The sequence below is a fragment of the Dermacentor andersoni genome, chromosome 8 (genome assembly GCF_023375885.2).
Source record: "Dermacentor andersoni chromosome 8, qqDerAnde1_hic_scaffold, whole genome shotgun sequence".
NCBI classification, from domain to species: domain Eukaryota; kingdom Metazoa; phylum Arthropoda; class Arachnida; order Ixodida; family Ixodidae; genus Dermacentor; species Dermacentor andersoni.
Genome location: NC_092821.1, coordinates 21,044,802 through 21,054,104, shown reverse-complemented (window position 1 = coordinate 21,054,104; position 9,303 = coordinate 21,044,802).

Sequence of the window (9,303 nt, the reverse complement as noted above, 5' to 3'; positions counted from 1 at the left end):
TCTTTTGACTGTTAATTAAATTTCTGTCAGGTGATTTACCATGTCGCTTAAGCTTCGTCTACCGTTAGAGTTTTCTTTGCGTAACGGCGTTTGCAAGAGTAATCGTACAACCGCTGAAGTTCCGAGTAACGGAACTATATTGTAGGTATTTGTATTTCAATGGCAGCATCTCGCACACAGGGTGGTTGACCAACCATGCTGCTTCAGTTTTCTTCTAGCATTTCTCATCATTTGAGCCAGCGTATGTGCTGACATGTGTGCGCGACGCGCTGGACAAGATTACGAGACTGTTGCATTCTCATATTGCCATTGTATTTTTACTGGAATTATATAGTCGACATTCGCCTAATTTTTTTAGTATTGCGATAGAAATTGTAGGCATACTCCTGACGAAGTTCTGCTGACGCGGACGTGCGCGCGGTGGGCAGTTTCTCCGTGGGGGCTGTTTCCGCGCACCTTAGTGTCGATGGTCGCGTAAACTTGGCTCTGGAAACGCATTGCAGCTGGAAGAAGCAAGAAGCGATCTCTTGTCCCTGCTGCCCCGCTTCACCACGCCAGCGTTCTTACAGCGTGTTTACCGTCAGTGAAATGTGTGCATGTGTCGCTTTGCGCACGAATTTGACAAGGAAGCAAAGGTTTACTGTAATTTGCGCTCGGGATAACACGTACAGCTGCTTAATTATAGCTATCTGGCAATTTGCTGTCGCAATCACTGTTTCGCTTTTCGGACGAAACTGCGACATTATCTACTGTCATCAGCTCGCTTGACATAGCTATGCTGATGTAGAAACTAGGAGAATTCCGGTTTTCTTTGTACAGCGTTGAAATCATTACAATTTTTTTTCTGACAACTGTTAGCGACTTTTGTATTAAGCCACAAGGAAGCAAAGTTGCTGTTAGAGCCTGCAGATTGCTGTTAAAAATGCAGGCTGTTAACATGCACATGGTGGATAGCAATTTTCGTACCTATTTCTAACACGTTTTTATTGCATACTTTACAGCCATGCTCTGTTCCTGCCATCAGCGTGGGGTGACTTTGGGTCGACGTCATTCTTCGTTGATGATCAGCACAGAAACAAGCCCACGGAAATCTGCTAACTTTCTTAGTAGCTCTGATCTTAACAGTGCGTTTTCGTGTCTGCGACCACTGGAACCAATCCTGCAGGATGACTACTAAATTGGGTAGCATACCCGTGATCTCTTCTGTTCTGCGTCTGCAACCATGAATGAAAGGCTGCACCCAGCGTGTGGTAACTTCCTTATGGGCCGATGTACCTGCGAACTCTGGGTTAATTTTCGTCTCTTTGACTGTTCGCGCAAGTCAACAAGAAATGCCCCACTAAATTTCTTAGTACATGTGAACTGCAATGTAGTTGTCTGCGACCGCTGAGCCAGCCTGCAGTGAGCCTTAGTGAAATGTTTAGTCGCCAAGATACGTGTGATCTTTTCAGAAGTATTTCTATCTGCTGCCATGGAAGAACAGCCATGCTCTGCTACTGGTAACTTCCATCGAGGCTGTCTGGCACCCGTGAATTTTTAGGATGAACTTGTGCTTGTGTATGGCTGCTGAAGCAAGTCCACACACATGCTCTGTTAGCTTTTGGTACGGGTGAACTCATATAGTGCATTTTTCTGTCTATGACTGCTGAAGCGAGCATGCTGCAAGCCTTTGAGCAGTCGCCAAGTTGCCCGCGACAGCTTCAGCAATATTTGGCTGCGACCACGGTAAGGTCGTATTGAACATCTGTTCACTTGCTTAGAGGCCTTCGAGCCTGTGAACACTTAGGTGAATTTGTCTTTGTGACAAATCAAGTACAGCAGGTATTTTGTAACTTCTTGTGCCTGTGAGATTAGTTTGGTTTTGTGCCGAAGCAAGTGTCTTGTAACTGCTTTTGTATCTGTGAACTCTCGAATAATGTTCGTGTTTGCAACTCCTTAAATGATCCTTTAGCAATTTTAATAATGCCCAGTGTATCTACCAAATGCTTAAAATTTTTTTTGTGCCACCACTGAAGCAGGCCCGTAGAATGTCTGGAGTAGTTTCCTTCATGGCTAAGACGGCTGTGAACTTTCCAGCAAATATTGCATTCATGTGCCTGCGACCGTTGAAGTGAGCCAGCCCGTAGTAACCCTCCAACTGACTTCCTGTGTACCCCCCACCCTTGCAGATGGTTTCTAAAGTTCTTTTACTGCCCGACATGCATCTGCAAATAATTAGTTCAACTACAATGGTCTCGCCACTACACGGTCAATGTTTGGTCTGGTGATCTTTACCAGAACTTGGTATGGATGCATTGTGCATTTGCTTTATAAATGAATGATCATAGAGCAGCTGTTTGTGTCTATATATGGCCACTGAAGTAATTTCGTTAATGCATCATGCAGTCCTGACATCTGTAGCATAACTATTGTTGGTGTGTGTAACTACTGAATATGACCTAGGGAAAGGCTCTGGCAAATTAAAGTGGCCAACATATCTGAACTGTCTAGCAAATCTTGCATTGATGTGTCTGCGACCATGGAAGTGAGCCCCCAGCAAGCCTCCTGATAACTTCCATAGTGGCCCCACTGCGAATTCTTAAATTTTCTTGCTACCCAAAGTGAATTTGTAAACCGTTTAATTGATGTGCAGTTTTACTAACTATGGGGCATCATAAATAACTCCTAATCGCTGACTTTGTATAAGGCAACTATTGAGTTTTATTTGTTTGCATTGATAGGCTTTACTAAAAACTGCTGAGTGCATTTGAGAGTTGAACTTGTGGTCTTTCTGCAACTGTTTTATTGAAATAAATGCTGTATTTTTAATGGAATTGTCAAATGATTCAGCAGCCTGCAGAACTTAGTTCCGTAGCTTCGTTCCTTTTAGCACAAAAAGTATAGCTTGCATGTTTATATGTTTTGAATTAATGCATTTTATCAAGTTGTATTTAATGTGTTAGCTTATCGTAGCAAGGAATTGTGTGCAATATGCTTTGCTGTACTGCAGCCTTCTTTTAACGTACCTTGAGATGCGGTGGGCTGTATTCCTGGCCTGTCTCCTGGTACGTCACCTTTTACATGGCAAAAAGTTTTCTCGCCTTATTGGACCGCTGGGGCGGATCTTCGAGAGCTCTGCCGTTCCTTTACGTCATTGCCCCACAAGCAAACACAAAACCAGGCCAAGCTTACTTTGTTAATGATATGTAAAATGCCGCAGGCTTCGTGCGCTACCAGGGCTTATTCTGAGAACCGTCCCAATTATGCTAATTCATGATGAATATGGACACCCTGTGGATATCCTAAATCCACAACCAAATGTCCCACAAACATACTTTGGACGATTGGTAACACAACATGTCCTAGGGGCGTACTACATCCTGACAAAAATGTCCCTAGGACGTACTCGGGAGTATGCGATAAAAATAATCCATATTTAAATTTCTCTTGGACATCCGAATATCTCCCATCATGACGTTCGTGGGACGTTTCTATGAAAGCCAATTCTCGTGCATGGCACGATCACATGGACTACCAAGAATGATCCACAGGCTTCTTAGACGTGTCTTAGGGACATTCGAACGTCCCGTTTTGGATATCTGCTGGACATCTGAAGGCCATCGATGATCCAATGGGTAGTGCAACTGGGTATTCGCAACTGAGGCCACTGGGTTTGTGTCGCTCTTCAATGAAAGGCTTTGACGCCAACATGGACCACTGGGTATCACAGCAACAACAAAGACTTACGTAGTGACATCCACTCGCATTACGTAGGTGCTTTTTCTTCCCGAAGAGATGAAGTTATTGGTGAGGAGAAGGCCTGATGGCGACTTCACAATGATGACTGCTACAGCCGTCGTCATCGGCATGATGGAAATGACGGACTGATGGACGCACCAAATGCAGTCTTGAGACATTAACTGCAGTCGTATCAAAAGTACTCGACACTTTTCCTTATGTCAGCTTATCGCATTCCTATTCATCCGCCTATCCATCTTTTCTGAGTGTCACTTGAGGGCTACGCGGGGGTATTTAACACGGCGTTATTTCACTCGGTGCGCTTGGCATTCCGCTGTCATAGCACAATAAAACGCCATTAGCCATCATTGTTATTTCACTCTAGACCCGGCCGTGACACCATACCTAACTGCCGTCTAAGAGCTGCCAAAATATTAGCTGGCAACAAGTTCCGCTGGTCCCCACTATGCACACTTCGTTTTTATGCAGGCGTTCTTCAGAGTGTTCAGCTTGGTGTTCTTGATCTATGCAATCTCTGTGAGCTACTGCTAAAAGATATCTTCACTCGTTTAGACACCAAACTTCTGCAGCTGCTAAAAGTGGAAATATGCTTGCCGACACAAATTAATTCCTCCACCTCAAAATAATACCACGTGTTTCAGAGCAAATTATAGCGAACGAAAATGCTGCGTTCACGATAGAAAATCAAGAAAAGTATCGCTAGTGATGCAAACACAAATATAGTCACAAGGTTACAAGTTTATTGTTTCAATGCAGTTACAAGATTTTATTGATACGAAATACAAAAGAAGCTCACATAGTAAAAAACTGTATTGGTACCTCCAGTCAAGACTAGGTGGTGAGAGGAATGACTATGTGGCAGCAAAATAAACCAAGCTCACGATAATAGCATACTGGTCAAATTAAAGTAGAACCAATATATTAGAACAAGTGGACATACAAACAAATATATGAAAAATAAGAACAATTAAAAAGTGGCTTCTGTTTGAGTATGTGCATCAAACCCGAACTACACGCGAATAGCTGGCAGAAGCAGAAAAATAAACAGGCAGATGTATTCAAATAAAAAGCCACATCAATTACAAAAAATCTAAAATCTGTAAGCAATATACGCGAACATAAGCTATGGTGCCAACCTAGAAAAAGTATCAAAAACACTATGATACACATTAAGCATGAACAAGAAAAAGACGCACAGAAATAAAAGCAAATAAATCAAAAACTTTTTAAAATTATTTTTAAATATGTATATGGTCTTACATTCCTATACAATTAAAGACAGTGGTAAAATGTTTTACAATGAAATCTCGTTGCGTGAGCACTCAGTAAACGTAATACTGAAATTAGGTCAAATTAGGACAAGGCAGGCGAGATCAGACAAGTGCAACAAATCACTTCATCCATTTCAGTAACAATGCTTCCGTCATTCGACACCGGAAATAGTGTCGTTGGCAAACCTGCCGAGTTTCTTGGCTATCAGTGGCCGAGCCTGGTCCGATCGAAACAGTACGTAGATGTAAATGAGGGCCGCCACGAAGGTGACAATCAGGATGGTGTAGAGGCTGAAATTGCGTGCGGGCATCCCAAAGATGGAGCGTCCCTGTTCCTGGACTCCTTGCCCAGATGAGACGCCCTGGGTGGCCACATCGAAAGCTGCGAATGTGACAGTTTTGAACACAGATCAACCAACATCAGAAAGTATAATTAAAAGCACATCGCTCGCACGAATGACGATGTTTGAAAAAAACGTTCAGAGGAGGTAAATTGCACAAACTTTAATTTGTAAGCAATTTTGGCGAGCTCCGCAGCCCTGTCACGCGAAAAAGTGTAATATCTTGAATCTTCAGAAAATGCGTAATTTATAAATTTAAGACATTTAATCGTTATGATAGTGTAAATGTATGTGATTGGGAACTTTTAAGCGATAAGTAACAATTTGAAACAACAAAATAAAATAGAGTATACACATAGACACAATTAAGGGCTCCTCAGAAAATGCATGGGGAAGGTTATATGTATGGGCCAACTGAAATTTGGGGGTCGGTGAACTTAAAATTTGGGATCTAGCTCACTTTAAGTTTGGAGGTGGGCCAACCGAAATTTGGGTGCGGCCAGTTCCAAATTGGGGATAGGCCAACTTGAAATTTGCAAGTTGGCCAACGAAGTTTGTGGGTGGGCGAGCTTAAATTTTGGGGGTAGCCCAACTTCAAAGTTAGACATGGGCCAAATTAAATTTGGGGGTGGGCCAACTTGAAACTTGAGGGTAGGCAAAATTGAAATGGTGTGTTGGACCAACTTGAAAATTGGGCGAGGACCTATTTAAATTTGGGGGGCGGGACAACTTGAAGTTTAGGCATGAGCCAACTTCACATATTTGGGTGGCCCAATGTGCAATTGAAGGCTGTTGAGCGTTCTTCGAGTTATGAACATCTCGCGGCCAGGCGACCACGTTGAAACGCTTGCCGGATTTTCATGGGGCCATACCGAGGCGCAGTCAGAACGTGAACGTCAGTTTGCATGGACAAGGAAAGCGCGTATAACACAGGCTTGCAACAGCGACAGCGAGGGTGACACGGCACTGTGGCGATGCACTCTCCCATCATGAAATTCCTGACGTGCTACTGCGGCAGCTGATGTTTCGACCACACCGCTCCGTTGAGGTGCGCTTGTACCCCGCGTTCCAGCTCAATTGGTACGATTTCTTTGATGGCGCTGGATGTAGCGAGAAAATCTTACAATTGCCCACTAATGACTGCGTATTCTTTGCCACCAGAAAGGCAAAGGCTTCAGGGCTTCACGTAAATCGGCGACTTCGTCCTTCTTCCTGAATGTTCAAAGGACCTTATACTCGGCATGGATTTCCTTCAGGCGAACGGTGCTACCATCGACCTGCAAGAGTCTATAGTCAGCTTCCTTACCATGCATGCCATAGCGAACAGCAATGACAACCACCGTGAACTCTCGCTTCGCGTAGCTGACAATCACGTCACGTTGCCACCCAGGAGCAGCGTGTTTACCCTTGTCCGATGCGACATGGAGCACGACGCCGAAGGAATTGCTGGGGCAAACATCCCCCTGCTGCTTGAGCGCCACATTTGCGTAGCCAGAGGGCTTCTTCAGATGCGAAGCAAATATTCAGTCGTTTTGCTAAAACACTTTAGCAACGAGCATCGGCATGTACCGCGAGGAAGAACAATCGCCTTTCTTCGCGAAATCATTGATGTCACTGACATTGCCACATTGGAAATCGCATCGCCTCAGCAATCTGAGTTACCCAGCCTAAAAGGACAGATTCACGTTAACGCTGCTCTGCCAGACCATGAGAAAGACCACCTACTGAGTCTCGTGAATGAATTTGCGGACTGTTTTTCAACGTCATCCAAAGTACGGCGCACGTCCATCACGAAGCACCGCAGTATTACGGACTAGTCCGCACGTCCACTTCGTCAGCATCCTTACAGAGTCTCCAGTGGAAAGGGAAGCGATCAAGCATCAGGTGAAAGAGACTCTCCAAGACGACGTCATGCAGCCCACAGACCCGTGGGCCTCCGCTGTAGTTTTAGTCAGAAAGAAAGACAACACACCACAGTTCTGTGTTGATTACAGAAAGTTCAACCGTGTCACCAAGCGAGATGTTTATCCATTGCCACGCATCGACACGCATTGGATCGTCTACAACATGCCAAGTTTTTTTTCTTCATTAGATCTTAAATCAGGGTATTGGCAAATCAAAGTTGATGAACAGGATCGTGCAAAAACGGCGTTTGTGACACCTCACGGGCTTTATGAGTTCAAAGTTCTCCCCTTAGGTCTCTGTTCCGCACCTGCCACCTTTCAGCGGATGATGGATACTGTGCTTGCTGAACTCAAATGGCAAACCTGCCTCGTATACTTGGACAACGTCGTGGTGTTCTCGCGCACGTTTGACGAACATGTCGGATGACTCGAGAGTGTCCTCGCTGCGATTCGTACTGCCAGCCTCACCATCAAGCCTGAAAAATGCTACTTCGGGTTCCAAGAGCTAAAATTTCTTAGCCATGTCATTGCTTCTAAAGGCGTCCGACCAGACCCCCACAAGTTAGCTGCCGTCGCCGAGTTTTCACCACCCACAGACATGAAGGCTGTCCAAGGCTTTCTTGGTTTCTGCGCATATTATAGGCGCTTTATCGAGGGATTCTCTTGAATCGCTGAGCCTCTGACACGGCTTACACGCGGCGATGTGCCTTTCATTTGGGCGGACGCGCAGCAGCAGTCCTTCAATGAATTGCGCAAGCGTTTACAAGCGTCCCCAATACTTGCTCATTTCCACAATGACACTGGCACTGAAATTCATACTGACGCAGCAATGCGGGTCTCGGCGCAGTTCTTGTGCAGTAAAAGGCTGGTGCGGAACGCACCATTGCTTATTCAAGCTGCAGTATCACCAAGGCTGAAAACTACTCAACCACTGAAAAAGAATGCTTAGCGGTTGTGTTGGCAATAAGTAAATTCTGACCGTACTTCTACGGTATACCCTTTAAGGCTGTCAGCGATCACCCCGCCCTGTGCTGCCTTGCCAACCTCAAGGATTCTTTAGACAGACTAGCCCGTTGGAGCCTGCGCTTGCAAGAGTACCACATTATAGTTGTCTACCGATCTGGAAGGAAGCGCTGCGATGCTGACTGTTTGTCACGCGCATCACTCCCTAGACGACATCAGACCCTGACTATGATTTGCCATTTGTCGGCGTTATCGACGCCATAAAGATGGCTAAGCACCAGTGCGCTGGCCCTGAGCTGCTGCCGCTGATCGAGCACCTTCAAGGAGTTGAAAGTGTTTTAACCCGCTCGCTCGTGCGCGGCTTATCATCGTACTATTTGCACAACAACGTCCTTTACAGGAAAAACTGCGGAAGCGGTCCAGATACGTACCTCCTTGTCGTGCCGTCGCCGCTGTGCCAAGACATTTTGCAAGCCTGCCATGATGAGCCATGCGCGGGACACCTGGGATTCGCTAAGACATTAGCAAGGATGCGACAGAAGCATTACTGGCCCCGGCTTCTTTCTTCTGTGCAACGGTACGTGAAAAGCTGCCGCGATTGTCAGCGCCGCAAGAAACCACCAGTTAAACTGGCTGGCTTTCTCCACCCTGTGGACCCTCCTCAAGCACCGTTCCAACTAGTAGGAATAGATCTACTTGGGCCATTCCCAGTGACCTCTTCGCGCAACAGATGGATAGTCGTCGCAACCGACTACTTAACCCGGTACGCTGAAACCGAAGCTATTCCGCAAGCAAACTCGTACGAAGTGGCCAAGTTCTTTGTATGTCACACCGTCCTACGACATGGCTCACCGCCTCTTCTCATCGCCGACCACGGTACAGCGTTTACAGCCGAACTTATGCAGAACGTTCTCCAGCTGACGCATAGCTTTCACCGCAAGAGCACTGCGTATCACCCTAAAACAAATGGATTGACAGAACGTCTGAACAGAACGCTGGCTGATATGGTCTCCATGTACGTCGACGTAGAGCACAAGATTTCGGACGAGATTTTACCCTATGTGACCTTTGCGTATAACACTGCTG